This window comes from Caretta caretta, chromosome 1 (genome assembly GCF_965140235.1).
Source record: "Caretta caretta isolate rCarCar2 chromosome 1, rCarCar1.hap1, whole genome shotgun sequence".
Classification (NCBI taxonomy): domain Eukaryota; kingdom Metazoa; phylum Chordata; order Testudines; family Cheloniidae; genus Caretta; species Caretta caretta.
In genome coordinates this window covers 89377137-89392504 of record NC_134206.1, presented here as the reverse complement: position 1 = coordinate 89392504, position 15368 = coordinate 89377137, and the positions used below count along the sequence as shown (strand labels likewise).

At 41.5% G+C, this 15368-nt stretch overlaps 1 long non-coding RNA gene across 1 annotated transcript in view; it reads left to right on the top strand.

Annotated features, from left to right (window-relative positions):
• Positions 1-1389: 1389 nt before the first annotated feature.
• The window catches only part of LOC142069755 (uncharacterized), an 89390-nt gene continuing 75411 nt past the window's right edge, over positions 1390-15368 (top strand). The window contains exon 1 of the long non-coding RNA XR_012665709.1: positions 1390-1472. This is a non-coding gene — a long non-coding RNA (uncharacterized LOC142069755). The remainder of the gene's footprint in view (positions 1473-15368) is intronic.

Sequence of the window (15368 nt, the reverse complement as noted above, 5' to 3'; positions counted from 1 at the left end):
ATTTTGCACATGTACAGCTCTAGGTGCAAAATATAATTATTACTGTTCCCTCCTAAACTCCCGCTCAGAAAATCCCAGTGAGAGTTAGTACTGACAGTGTGGTAACTTGTGCATGCTCTCTCACCACAGATAAGCCCAAAAGGGTGACTATGGGGGTGGGGAGAACGGCACATACTGGTTGCAGAACCTCTAGAACCACTCAGGATTACTGTTGCCTGTGGGCTGAATCCCCTGCAATGTTAGCCAGGGAAGGGGGAAGGGGCACAGGATGAAAAAGAATAGATTCCCAACAAAAGAATTCCTTCAAAATCAACAATTCCAAATCTAAGAGTTTCCTTGGCCAGTGGTGGGATTAGCCTATGTACAAAAGCACTAGTCCTAACTTCAGTGAGAGATGACATCAGGACCCTAGGGAATTATATAGGATTTGCTACTAAAATTGTGTTTCATTGATTGCATTTAATTCCTTCAACCCTATGGGAAACCCCTTTATCCTCTCTTACCTGCCCCCACTCACCCTCAAAAAACAAACAAACAAAAAAAAAACCCCACAATACAAAATTCTATAGCAATAGTCCAAAACATTCAAGAATGTAGGGGAGAATAAGGACTATCCTGGAATGACTTTGCATGTGCTTTTGCTGTTCTTCAGAAATGGCTTGTGCCTATTACGCCCTTCTAACTCTCTTCTCTTCACAGGCGAGTTAAGGGTATGTCTACGCTGGAACTGGAGGTGTCATTCCAGCTGGGGTAGACATATCTGTGTTAACTCTGATTGAGTTAGTTGCAACTGCAGGGGCGGCCGGCGAGGCCAGCTGCCCTGAGTACAATATACCCTCTGAAGCCACTGGTACAGAGCTGGGGCAGTAGTGGGTCCTACTGCCCGTGCAGCTGTGGTTAAACTGCTGTTTTTAGCATGCTAGCTAGACAAACGGGAGGATTGGGCCAGAAGAAATCGAATGAGCTTCAACAAAACCCTGGCTAGGATGATTTAGTTGGTGTTGGTCCTGCTTTGAGCAGGGGTTGGACTTCACTAGATGACCTCCGGAGGTCTCTTCCAATCCTAATCTTCTATTATTCTATCATTCTATTATGACAGTTAGCATGGGTATGTCTACTTGAGAAATGACACCTCCAGCTCCAGTGTGGACATATATTATGTCTCATTGGATCCTGCACTGTTGGCTCAATCTGGCCACTGACCTGGTTTAAGGAGGATAACCTCACTATGAGTGTGATCCTCCAGTGCCAATGAGTTTTCACAGGGGTCCTAACATCCCCCATTCAGAATGCTGCCGACATAAAAGGAAAGGGGATGTGGCTAGAGCAAAGTTGATATCCAGTATGCCACTCTGCCAATTATCTGTGGCAGTTATGCCCTTTGGAACTGTTTGAAGTCAGCTAAAATTAGAAGAGCCTGCAAGTTCAGGGAAATGGTCATACAGCAGCCCCAGGATGAGAGAAATGCAAAGGTAAGCTTTACACCTCCTTTGCACCCACTTTGTATTTCCTTGACTTGCACTATGTGCAGTTAGTCTGCAATCCAGGACCTCACCCCTTGATTTTTGTCTAGTAATCACGCAAACTAATTAATCTTCCTCCCTCAACTAGCCTGAATTGTAGTCCCATGAAATACACCTTTTATTGGAGCCAGGGAAAAAAAATTCTTTTTAATTTGTCAAGAATCTCTTTTGTGCAAACACGAGCTGTTATAGGGTGGGTTTTTTTTTAAATGTGTTTAAATTCAGTTATTAAATAAAGGTGGGATTATTAACATCAGCTATTCCAGTCTTGAGACTGTTGAGTAGAAATAGCAATTATGAGTGCCAAATTCTGTGGTGTATTGGAGATGTTGACAAATGTCCCATAGAGAGAGACAAACATTAGGGTGCATTTATGGATTTACTTTAAAACTAGAGAGACTTAAAATGAATTGTGTGCTTGCTGTTAAATCTTTTGCTTGGTTAGCAGCCATGTCCTGTAGGCTATGTTTTGGAGTTTTTTTTTTAATGCACCAGGAAATGAAACATATTTTTCATGCAAAAGAATTGACGTGGAGGAGTTGTACTGGAAACGGTGTGTGTACTACAGTTAGCAGATTCTCTAAAAGAAACCCTTTAAAATTTAATAAATGGGCTTATAGCTTGATGAATGTTGTATCCAATTAAACACTTCACTTCAGACATTACTGCAGTCTTCTGAGAAACTAAAGCATATACGTCAATACTAAGGTATTACTGTAGTTTCAGCAGTCTGTATAAGTAATTCCTTGATATTCCCAAAGCAAGATTGCATGTTTCACATATATATGATAAATAATGGAATATTTCTGGATGCTTTGTTCCCATTAGCATTAATGTGCTTTTGCGACTGCAATGGTTACATTTAATTGGTATGAAAAAATAAGCGTTTCCCAAAACAGACTGTTGTGGGTTGTAGCCCCTGGAATATAAGGGATAGAAAGGGGAACCTTATTTGATAGCTTTGGCTATGAACCAAGAGCTACTGCAGTGTAATCAGTTGTGTTAGTGCATTATAATAACCTGAATGGTACATAAGCAATTGCCACTATTAATATTAATAATAAAGTAGCAAATAGTAAAATACATTGAGAATGCTATTGATCAGTTATGATTAAAGAAAAGCAAAGGGTCACATGCCATTCAGCTTCTAGCAAACTGCATAAATTGCTAGCATGTGTTCTGAGATTATAGAGAGATTATATCATGGACCAACTGCCCTCCCATGGGTAACTGAATAAGATCCCAGTGGCAACTGTGGCAATAACACAGGTTATAGAACTTCCCCAAAATAATTCCTAAAGCATGTCTTTTAGGGAAAAAAACCATACAATTCTGATTTAAAAATTGCCAGCCATGCAGAATCTATCCCATCTCTATTCTTGCTTGAGATGACCCTGTTTATGTAGCCAACAATTGCATTAGCCTTTGTAGCCACAGTGTCACGCTGTGAGCTCATGTTCAGCTGATTATGTACCATGACCCCAAATCTTTTTCAGAGTCACTGCTTCCCAGGATAGAGTCCCCCATCCTGTAAGCATGGCTACATTTTTTTGTTTCTAAATGTATACATTTAGCCATATTAAAATGCATATTATTTGGTTGCACTCAGCTTACCCAACAATCCTACTCTGTATTAGTAATCTTTCCTCTTTATTATTTATCACTCCTCCAATGTATGTGTCATCTGCAAACTTTATCGATAATGATTTTATATTTTCTTCCACCTCATTGATAAGTGTTAAATGGCATATGGCCAAAAACAGATGCCTGAAGGACCCCACTAGAAACAAATCATTTGGGTGATGATTTCCTGTTTACAGTGAAATTTTGAGACCTATCAGTTAGCGGCTAGCTTCTAATCTATTTAATGTGTGCCATGTTAATTTGATATCATTCTACCTTTTTAATCAAGATGCTGTGTGGTACCTAGTCAAGGTAGGTACCTTTCAGAAGTCTAAGTATATTACTTTAACATCATTACCTCTATCAACCAAACTTGTCATCTCATAAAAAAAGTTAGTCTGACTGGGTCTGTGTTCCATAAACCCATATTGATTGGCAATATTCCTCTGATTGTTTATTAATCAAGTCCTATATCAGCAACCCCAGTATCTTGCCTGGCATCAATGTCAGGCTGACAGGCCTATAATTACCTGAGCCATCCCATTTATCCTTTCTAATTATTGGCACATTAGTTTTCCTCCATCAGGTGGAACTTCCGAAGTGTCCCAAGAGTTACTGAAAATCAACATTAATGGTCCAGTGAGCTACACAATCATGACTTTTAAAACTATCTGGACTTGCTGATTTAAAAATGTAGTAGCTATTGTTTAATATCTTCCCCTGATACTAGTGGAATGGAGTGTTATCATCATAGGATATGACTACATCATCTGTTTTTCTCCCAGATACAGAACAGTAATATTTATTGAACAGTTCTGCCTTTTACCAAGTGATTTCGACATAAAGATCATAACATCTAGTTAAGATAGTATATATATTTTAAAAGCTGGTAGATTTAGTTGACAGGCTTCAGCTGTTGGCAAATCACACCATCTCTAGTCTAATTTGTTCCAATAGTTAATTGCCCTCCCTGTGTGTTTACAAAAAAAAGTGTGCCTTATTTCTAGTCTGATATTGTATTTTAGCTTCTACCCAATGGAAATCATTATGTCTTTCTCTACTAGACTAAAAAGCCCTTTGCTATCAGAAATCCTCCTTCTTTGGAGATACTTATAAACTGACCAAATCTTATTTTAACCTTCTCATTTTATACTTTTTAGACAGAGCTTCTTTAATCTTTCTCTGTAAAGCACAAAGGTCCCATAATGCTCACTCTACCACCATGTTGCCCAAGGATTAGACCCTCCCCTCCCAGAGCCTGGACTCCAACCTGAGCCTCAGTGTCTACATCACAATTAAACAGACCCATAACCTGAGCCCCATGATCCTGAGTAAGTTGACACAGGTGAGCCATGGGTGTTTAATTACAGTGTAGACATCTCCTAAGTAAGAATCCTTAGGCTACCAGATTACAACTGTGACCTGAAATGAGGTTGATCTATTATACAAATGCTCAGATCTGTGTAATCCATAGACAGTTTTATGACTATATGAGGACAAGCAGGAGGGGCAAGGCAGTGCCAGATTTTGCAGGATTGCCTGCTGTCCATCCTATTTTGCAGGTCCCCTCAGTCTCTGGATTTCTAGATTCTCTGCATATTGCCCATCTCTTATTGTGTAGTGTAGGATGTGGCCTCACTCATAGTCACCGACTCCATGGATGCTCCGGGGCTGGAGCACCCACAGGGAAAAAATGGTGGGTGCTGAGCACCCACTGGCAGCCCCCCATCAGCACCTCTCCCTCCCCGACATTGGGCTCCACCTATCAGTGCCACCCCTTCCCTCCCACCCACCACAATCAGCTGTTTCACGGCATGCAGGATGCTGGGGCAGGAGGGAGGAAGAAGCAAGGATGTGGCACACCCGGGGGAGGTGGCAGAACTAGGGGGAAGAGGCGGGGTGGGGGTGAAGTAGGGGCAGGAAGAGGTGGGGGCGAAGGTGGAGCCATGGGGGAAGGGGTGGAGTGGGTGGGTATGTGTAGCACTTTGGAAAATCGGTGCCTGTGGCCTCTCTGCAGTGAATTAGAATTACATCAAAGGCTCCCTTGGAGACAATTGGGCTAATGGCCATTTGAACTGTAGACTAGGCCAGTTTAAAAGTGTACCCTCGATATGTTGATTTATTGGGCCCTTCTCTGAAGCAATCATTGGAACAGAATTCCTTATGGGCTGCTTAGCTTTCTTATTCTTGACAAGCACTAGCTGATACAGGGGACACACAAAATCTGGCACTGTCTTGCCCCTTTTCTAGTCATAATATTGTCTTCAGATTACACAGATCTGAGCTTTTGTATAATAGAGCAACCTCATTTGAGGCATACTTGCCAAAGTGATTGAGGTGAGCATGACCACATGAACTCAATCACTTTGGAAAGTATGCCAGTCTCCTCATTACTGTATTGTTATGCTGAGTGGTATCGGTCGCTGCATGAATCACAAACGTCTTTGAGATGGATTGTGAATGCACCTTTCAGTTAACATATCTCAGAGGATGAGTTATTCAGAAGCCCGCTCCCAAGACAAAAGGAGTTTGTGAATTGCCATGGAGTTTGGACTCTGTGGGCAGAGGGGGCTTTTTTGCTGAGGGGTGGGAGTGGGTGTGTGTAGAGTACACACAGAAACTGCGGAAAGACAAAAACAGAGAGAGAGGCAGAGGGAAAAAGAAAGAAAACCAGTAGCTGGTGAACACAGTTTGACCCTGGGAAAAGCTAGAGAGTTTTTAGGTCTGTTGGATATTTAAGCTATTTAAGAGGCTTGGGTCTGTAAACTGAGAAACTGCTCCATTTGTTCTTGGTTCCTCATGCATTCAGAAAGCAGGATTTTCTATATTCCTTGTAAATAAACAAGACTGTATCAACACCAGACTCCATCAGTTTCTACACCCAACTGGAAAATCCCTAGGGCCCCAAACGTTGACTAGCCATGTGGGTCAAAAAAATTAGTTTACATAAACATGCTTAAGGTCAGAATGTCCTTCTGCAGTTTTATTTGGCTCACTTTTATGATGATGAAAATATTACAGTGATGATTAGTACGTGCTGGTGTAGCAAAGTGTTTGAAGATATAATAAATGGTCATTTATCATAGTGTCTGCTGTTCTGTAAGTGCATTCACTTTTGTTTCAGTTCTGTCTTCTGTAACAGCTTTCCCTTTGTCTTTAAGGCCTTAGTTTAAATTCCTAAACAGTGTGGTTTGCCTCGCAACAGAATTACATTTAAACACAGATAACTGCAAAAATTAATAGAAATTTCACAGCAGATAAAAAGAAGAGATGGTAAAATACAAAAAACAATTACTAGTTTGTAGAATAGGTTTCAGTTTGTTGAAATGTAGCTCATACTTCAAAAACATTCATGAATGTCACAGTGCTACATATATATTTTTCCCCACAGCAATTTCATGAAGAATTTTAGCCAGATTTTAGGTCCAGAACCAAGGCCTATTGAAAAAACAATGAAAAGTCTCTTATCAATGTCAATGGATTTTGGATAAGTTCTAATTGTCACAGTCATGCAGAGAAGAAATCAAAATAGCCTTTATGCTTTGGCATTTGTGATATTGTGACCCTAGACTTCCTAGAGGATAAAGTGGAAAGGTAAAATTAAAAGTCAAGAGCTAAAAGACTCTGAATAAAAATGAGTGCTTATGACTCCAAAATACAATCAATGGTGAATCATACACTCTTAGAAAGAAATTCATTGGATACTTATAGTTTTTGTTTATGCAGTCTTTGTGCCAAGGAAACCAGTGAGAAGCCATTGTGCTAGCAGTGACTAAATGGAAAAGACAACATGGTCCATGACCTGTAGCAGTTGCTATCTAATTTAAGACAACATGTAACAAGAAAGTATATCAAACAACAGAGAGAAGGAGGACAAAGGTAATAATAACAACAATGCATATGTATATAGTAATTGCTGAGATTTATCTAATCTCTATTAGCCCTCTACATTGCCATTAATAAATTTCCTGCAGTTGTCACAGTTGAAATGAGTCTCAAGAAAGGATTTGAAGGAAGAGATGGCAGTGACCATAGAGGAATAGTTTAGACAGCACATTTTCTATTCAAGTGGCAGTGTGGAAGGAAGTGTGAAGATTCTTGCAGGAGAAACGGATTAAGTAGTTGACCAAGGCTGGTACTGTCAGGAGAGTGAGTTTGTGTGTGTATGGGGGTGGGGGGGATGTGAGAAAACCTGGATTTGTGCAGAAAATAGCCCAACTTGATTGTCATGCACATTTTGTAAAGAGTTGTCATCTTTGGATGGGCTATCACCAGCAGGAGAGTGAATTTGTGTGGGGGGGTGGAGGGTGAGAAAACCTGGATTTGTGCTGGAAATGGCCCACCTGATGATCACTTTAGATAAGCTATTACCAGCAGGACAGTGGGGTGGGAGGAGGTATTGTTTCATATTCTCTGTGTATATATAAAGTCTGCTGCAGTTTCCACGGTATGCATCTGATGAAGTGAGCTGTAGCTCACGAAAGCTTATGTTCAAATAAATTGGTTAGTCTCTAAGGTGCCACAAGTACTCCTTTTCTTTTTGAGGGTGACACAGTAACCCATAAGCTGGTAATAGGGTGACCAGATAGTAAGTATGAAAAATCAGGACAAGGGGTAGAGGGCTAATAGGCACCTATATAAGACAAAGCCCCTAATATTGGGATTGTGCTTATAAAATTGGGACATCTGGTAACCCTAGCTGGTAAGCAGGGATGGGCAGAACAGTTGAAGGTCTTAAAGGTGAAGAAAAGAATCAATTTGATGTGGTTCAGCAGAAAAGCTAGTGGAAGGATTAAAAGAAGGGGATAACTGAGAGAATGATAGGAAAAGCAGATGTTCTTAGCAGCTGCACTTCATAGGAAAGGAGCTGATGTGAGTATCACAGAGGCTATTGAAGAAGATATCATGTAAAGTTGCATGGTTGCCTATTCTTACCAATACTGTAGGTATCAGTGGGGCTGAATCCAGATGTTCAACACATCTGATGTCAGTACTGTCCAGAGCTGAGAAGGTGTCCCTACTCAATTGCCTCCTTTTTCATGCAACAGTCAGTCTCCAATCCACATAAACAGCTCATACTATCCAGAACTTCAGCCATCATCAGGGCTGGTGATGATGATGATAATGAAAGGGGGAGGTTGCTCGGAAAACATGACCCTTAAGTCCTGTCTCTGCACCATAAAGGCTCAGCTAGTGCTAAGATACCTGCAGTTGCAACTGATGAGTTTACACCTGTGATTTATAGAGATCATTAAGGATTTTCTGTAGTTTCTGTCTAGGGAACCCTAGAAACTGATATTCGACTATTTCAGTGACAGAGGGATATAGCAAACTTATTGGAGAGGAGCTCCTGAGTTAAAGGGAAGTTATAAATAATAGAAAAGGAGTTTGTTGGCTGATTCCTGAAGAAGCTAGAACTCAATACTGTATATACGTTGGTAACCAGAGAGGGAAGGTAGACCTCCCAAAACAGCCTGGAGGAGTGCAGATGCTGTTCTGCATACCACAGTGAATAATGATGAAACCTGACCTGAGGAAAGAGTGCAAGGAATCCACTAATCATCTATCCTCTACCATATCTTGTCAATTGTTAACCATCTGTCACTAACCTAAGCTTAATATTCAGATACTTATCACCAGAAACAAGATAAAAGCAGCTGCAAATTGACAGTGTCCCCAGTAATCCTTTGAAAAAAGAATGGAAGACCAAGCCCTTGGCTGAAGTCTCCCAAAACATTGTAGCAGTGTCAATGGCTGTTTGGGAGAGGGACTTGCAGGGAGATAATCATTAGAAATGATTGCTTAAATCTTTGAGTCCAAATTTACTTATCGATCATCAGAGATTCCTACTTAGTATTATTTACCGATAGATGTTTATCTTGCTGTTTATATCGTATCTTACAGCTACAGTATTTTTGAGACAACTAAATTCTCTCCTGAATTCTTAAAGATCTCCATACTATAACTTGATATCTAGATAGTAAAATATCGTTAAGTATCAATTTACATATTATACTATGTAGCTGCAATTTATATTCATCCATATTTAGGAAGCTGTACATCTTTATAGTTTTCTTGGAAGTGTGAGTTGGCTATAACATTGACTGAATATATGCTGTACTGCAAAGGCTAACAAATCTATTTTTCTTTCAAGGCTGAACTGTGCTATTGATTACTCTATTAATTGTCTGATGGTTTATTCAATCTGTTCATTAAATCCAGAACCATTAACCAGAATCACACAGTCCGAGATTTCTATTTCTTCATAAAGACCAGTAGCAATTTGAGTTTTTCCCTATCACAAGTCTTCTGATGTTTTTAAATGATTTTAACTCAAATTATGGTTATGTCAATTAACCCATTACATTGGAAATCAGGATTTAATAAGTCCTGAACTTCATAACCAGTGTCCATGGAAAAATTGAAAATTATATTTATATATACATAGCTTCAGTGGCATTCTAGGTGCAATAGACAATGTATCTGTCTGAAAAAGCTTACCATTTTATTACAATACAAATTTCTATCAGCCTTTGCAGATATTACTCATGAAAATGGAAAGAGGAATATTAAACTGTCATTAACTGAAACAAATTATATTAAAAGAAATGATCTGACACAATATAATGATATTTGCCTATGCTTTTCATTTTCAAAGTACAGTGCAAACATTCGCTAATTAATTCTTACCCCACCCCTGTTTAGTATGGGTATTTTCTTCCATATTTAAAGATTGGAAAACTGAGGTTCAGAGAAGTTAAATGACATTTTCAAGGCTGAATCTAAATTAGAAGATGCAGGACTTTCTGGCTTCTATACCAAACTTTATGCTACAACACTAAACAGTTTTCCTAGAATAGAAACAGATTTCTAAAAAGAAATCAGAAATTGAATTGGAAATAATACAATTGGCCCACCGTAACACACACACACAAAGTGTAAGAAGTAGCATTAAAAATAGAGAGCCACTTAAAGAGATACTGTTGTGCTATGGCTTATGGGCACAAGCTCTTCCTGACTGCTCTATAAATGATGACAGGCAGGATACTGAAATTTAGGAGTCGCTTGCTCTCCAAGATCAAGTCTTCTAGCTGTCAATACCCTGCTTGCTCACAAGTATGGAACTGAGAAGTACTGCAGAGCACATCATAGAATAACAGAGTGCATGTTCATAAAGGGTCTATGGCAGGGGCGGGCAAACGTTTTGGCCTGAGGGCCACATTGGATTTCCAAAATTGTATGGAGGGCCGTTTATGGGAGGCTGTGCCTCCCCAAACAGCCAGGCATGGCCCGGCCCCCAACCCCTATCCGACCCCCCCCTACTTCTCACCCCCTGACAGCCCCCAGGACTCCTGCCCCATCCAGCACCCCCTGCTCCCTGTCCCCTGACCGCCCCCAGACCCCCCACCCCGACTGCCCCCCACCACCCCATCCAACCCCTCCTCTTATTCCTGACTGCCCCCTGGGGACCCCTGCCCCATCCAACCACCCCTTCTCCCTGTCCCCTGACCGCCCTCGGAACCCCTGCACCTAACTGCCCCCTGCTGCCCCATCCAACCCCTCCTCTCCTTTCTGACTCCCCCCGGGGACCCCTGCCCCCATTCAACCCCCTCTTTCCCGCCTTCTGACCGCCCTGACCCCTATCCACACCCCAGGCCCCTGACCACCACCCCAAACTCCCCTGCCCTCTATTCAAACCACGCCCTTCCCCCCGCTCCCTGCCCCTTACCACACTGCCTGGAGCACCAGTGGCTGGCGGTGCTATAGCCGCCCTGCTGTGCCCCTCAGAGCATTGGGTCAGGACAGGCTCTGCAGCTGCACTACCCCAGGAGCTCACAGCCCCCCTGCCCAGAGCATTGCGCTGGTGGTGCAATGAGCTGAGGCTACACAGGAAGGGGAACAGTGGGGGAGAGGTTGGGGGCTAGCCTCCAGGGGCCAGGAGCTCAGGGGCTGGGCAAAACGGTCCTGCGGGCCAGATGAGACCCACGGGCCGTAGTTTGCCCACCTCTGGTCTATGGAAGTCTTACCATTGAATTTAATGGGAGTTGCATCATGCCCTAAAGCAGGGGGTTTTCAACCTTTTGCGCTCCCCTCCCCTTCCAACATGCTATAAAAACTCCACAGCTCACCTGTGCCACAACTGTTTTTCTGCATATCCAGTAGACTAAAAGCTGTTTTAAAGTGATAGTCATACAGTTAAGCACACATGCATATATATTATAAAAAAGAAAAGAATGGTATAGGTACAAAAATATCTGAATATTATTTTGTTTAACAACAGTGGGAAACTTGTTGCCGGTGCTGATCAACAATTCGGTCAAGACATTGGGGTATCGTTGGCAAGCACACACCCGTATCAGGGTCAATGTTCATCCTGGTTTGGTACTTTGTTTTCATGGATATCATGGCTGAAAATTTGGCTTCACATAAGTAGGGGATACTAAACAGGATCAGCATTGCAGAAGAAGCAGTGATGTATTCGTCAGAACACTCACACCAAAATGTCTCCAGTGGCATTTCATTAAACCTGGTTCTAAGGGAGCTATCTGATGAAATGTCAATGAGTGCTTCTAACAGTTTCAATGGGACAGCGGATGGAAGTTTAGCTTCAGTGTTCTCACTTAAGCAGACCAGACAGATGTGCTGCTAGCTGAGGTTTAATTATGTCAAAGTCAATGTTTCGTTCCTGAATGAAAGAATGTAAGAGCTCAAACATATCAGTAGTGCCCCCACAGACAACAACTTTCCGGTATTGTAGTTTTCTTTTGAATGCTGCAACTCTTTCATGCTGGGTAACAAAATTAGTGCTCCCACCCTGCATAGTTTTATTCAGCTTATTCATTTCACTGATTATGTCTGTGAGGTAACCCAGTTTTGCCAGTCACACATCATCTTTAAGCACTTCAAGTGTGGGTTTCTTATTGGCTAAGTATGTATATAACTATTCCTTGAGATTAAATATACGGTTAAGCATGAGCAAGGAATGATGCTCTTTACCCACTTCCTCACAAAGTGCAGCAAAACACCTAGAGAGTGCTGCTCTGCATTTAATAAAATTAACGACTGTTACCACTGTGTTCAATATATTTCACAGCAAGCACCTCTCGGTGTAAAAAGCAGTGTGTCCAAATAACTCAAGGTGCAATAACTTTTACTTTTTGCACAACACCAGAATACTGCGGCTCCAACAGTGCAGACCCTGATGCAATTAGTCCAGGTGATTTCTGCTGAAATCATAAAATCATCTAACAGTGGTTCTCAGACTTATTTGTTCGCACCCCCCTTCTTTGTGTCTTTAGTAGTTTACGCCCCCACCTTGGGCACCCAGCCAAATAGCCACTGATCTCCGGCCACCCAGCTCCGAAGCAGAGCAGAGAGTGGGGACTGCTGGATGGCTGCTCAGCTCAGAAGACAGTGTGCCACCACCAGCAGCAGTGGAGTCTGGAGAAGTAAGGGTGCCATGGCTTGGTATTGCCACCCTTACTTCTCCTCTGCTGCTGGCAGCAGCGCTGCCTTCAGAGCTGGGTGGCCAGCCAGCAGCCACCTCTTTCCAGTCGCACAGGTCTGAATATGCATATTAGGGTCCCGTCCCGTCCCCGCCCAAGTTTGAGAATCTCTGATCTAACAGTTTAAAAACATCATCTGACTTTGATGTTGTCTTGAGGTCTTTGCAAAGCAAAGTCTTCCTTTATTTCCTTATTCCGCATACCTCACATAGGCAAGTACATGGGATATTTTCAAAATGTCTCTGGATTCATCTAGTTGCATAGCAAAATCATTGTCACACAGCCAATCAATATACTGTGAAATTATATCTTCTGACATAGAAGTGACCCATCATTTGACAATGGTATTTTTCCCGTACCTTGGCCTTCTCCTCTCCAAACATTTCCTTTGCAATTTCAATAGCATGTGGCATTATTAAAGTCTCAGCAACTGTATGCATTTTTTTTGGCTTTAGGAGTTTTCTCTGGCACTACGTAGGATGACCTTACCAGCTTTTTCTCCTCAGTAGTTGTGGATTTCATGACTACTTTAATACGAAGCAGTTCCTTGTCCTTTCTCTCAACAAATGAACATTGCTTGTCCTTATGGATTTCATGTTTTGTAATTAAATGTCTCTGTAATTTGGAGGCTTTCAAACAGTCATTGGACAGTACTTGTGCACAAATTATACACAGTGGTTGAGGTCTATCTCCTCTTCCAGAACAAATAAAACAGAAATTCAAGTAACTGTCTTTGTATTTCCTAAATTTTGCGAGGTTAATAATGGCTTTATGTATCTTACTCATACTACCTCCTCAGTGTTCTTCAGTTTGTTGAAGGAAGTTTGATATCATTACTCTCTGGGTTTTGTTGTTTTGAAGCTCATCATCAAATTAAAAATGTATCCATATCTAATATCTATTGTTTGTGTTTACAATTATTTTCCCTGTGCCATGAAACTTGTGTTCCTCTTGCTGAAATAGCTCCTTTACACCTTACATAAATAGAGAACATGCTATGCAACATGAGGGCTGGCATTAGACTCGTTAGGGCCCAGGGCAGAAACTAAGGTGTGGCTGCCGGTTTGTGTGACGATCTTTGTGGGTGGAGCCAGCGCGGGCACAAAGACATTAACACTGACCACAGGTTGGGTGGTCCACTGAGGTGAGTCAGGGGGTGGAGGTGGTGCTCACTCCCTGATCCCTACTGCCTAGAGCTGCAACCTAAGCCCTGCCACCGCGGCTGAAGCCTGAGACACAGTGCCCAGGGCTGACATCTGAGCCTGAGCCTCACCACGCAGGGCTGATGCCTGGTTTATTTTGGAAGACCCCATGAAACCTATTTGCAGCCCTCAGGGGGCCATGGACCTCCAGTTGAGAACCAGTGCCCTAAAACCAACTAAGTCCCTAGTTGCTACTTAGGAGTCTGGAATCAGAATATCCTGCATTTTTATATTTTTTGACTTTGTTTGATGAGAATTAGATGATTCTCCAAGGTCTTGTAAAATTGTGTCACGAAAATGTAATGCCTATAATATATATTTTGGGTCTTTTAGTCTTCATAGTATCCTTTTAAGGTACACTGGGAAAATGAATAGTGTGAATGAAATGGAATTTTAAATGACGAAGTTTTAATGCACTGGCAGACTGGAATTTGGCTTAATTCACAAATGAGCACTACGGTTTCAGTTTTGATTTGAAATGTTTTTCTAAATTACAAAACATTTATAGAGTTTGGCAGCTTCTCAGGAGCAGTCATTTAAAAGTGGTGGAAGCTCAGAATTTAAGGCTGCTTTATAATACTTCAGGTGACTTTTGGGCCACACTACAAGTTTGAGAAGAAATCGCGTGACTTCATGTGTTGTTGCAAAGATTTCACACAGCTTCTTTCATGACCTCTTTTGTCTCATCTGAAAGCAAGCATTTCCAGAACACCTAATCCTTTATTATGTAATAAGCAGTTCAATACTGATTCAGAGAGGACCAAATCAAATACCCCTCCTTGATACATCCGTAAAAATCCTTGCAAGTAGTGACCTGGCTTGCTCTTGCCTAATTTATGAAATCTGATGAGATGACAGCTTGAGGAACTTTGACTGCAAACACTAAAATAGTGCTTTTAAGAAAAAAGCTATTTGGAGTTAAAACATGCAGTTGAAGACTCATAAATAGAAGGTCCTTCAACCAGACCAAGCCGGATTAAGGAACCAAATTAATAACCATTAAATTAAGGAAACCGGCTGAAGACGCAAGATAAGGAACCAAAAATGTCCAGAAGCAGGACACAGCGAAAAAGACAAATAAATAAAAATATATCTCACAATGGCATGGAAATTACAGAACATAATTTATGATTTTAGGAGTGATCTTTTTTTTCTGCTTGACTAAAATTATAAATAACAGCTGCAGAAACATAAGGGTATCTACTCTAGTGTGCTGCATCATGACAAGGGGACTAAAATTGCAGGAAACCTACATAAAGCCAGTTAAGGAAGGAATAGGTCTCTATGGGGTAGTATTCTCACATATTGCATATAAGTGTTATGTGTTAACTCAACTGGGGATGGGAGAGAGTGTCTGCAGTTTTGACACTGCTGGATATTCTCACCCCTGTGCTGATTGGCGATTTGCTCCAACGCCCTCATAGCCTTTTCACCTCAGTCTCACTCCACCTGTCGCCCTTTCTCTCATTTTCCCTTCTATCCTCTCCTTCCAACATCCAATGTCCCTTTGTTTT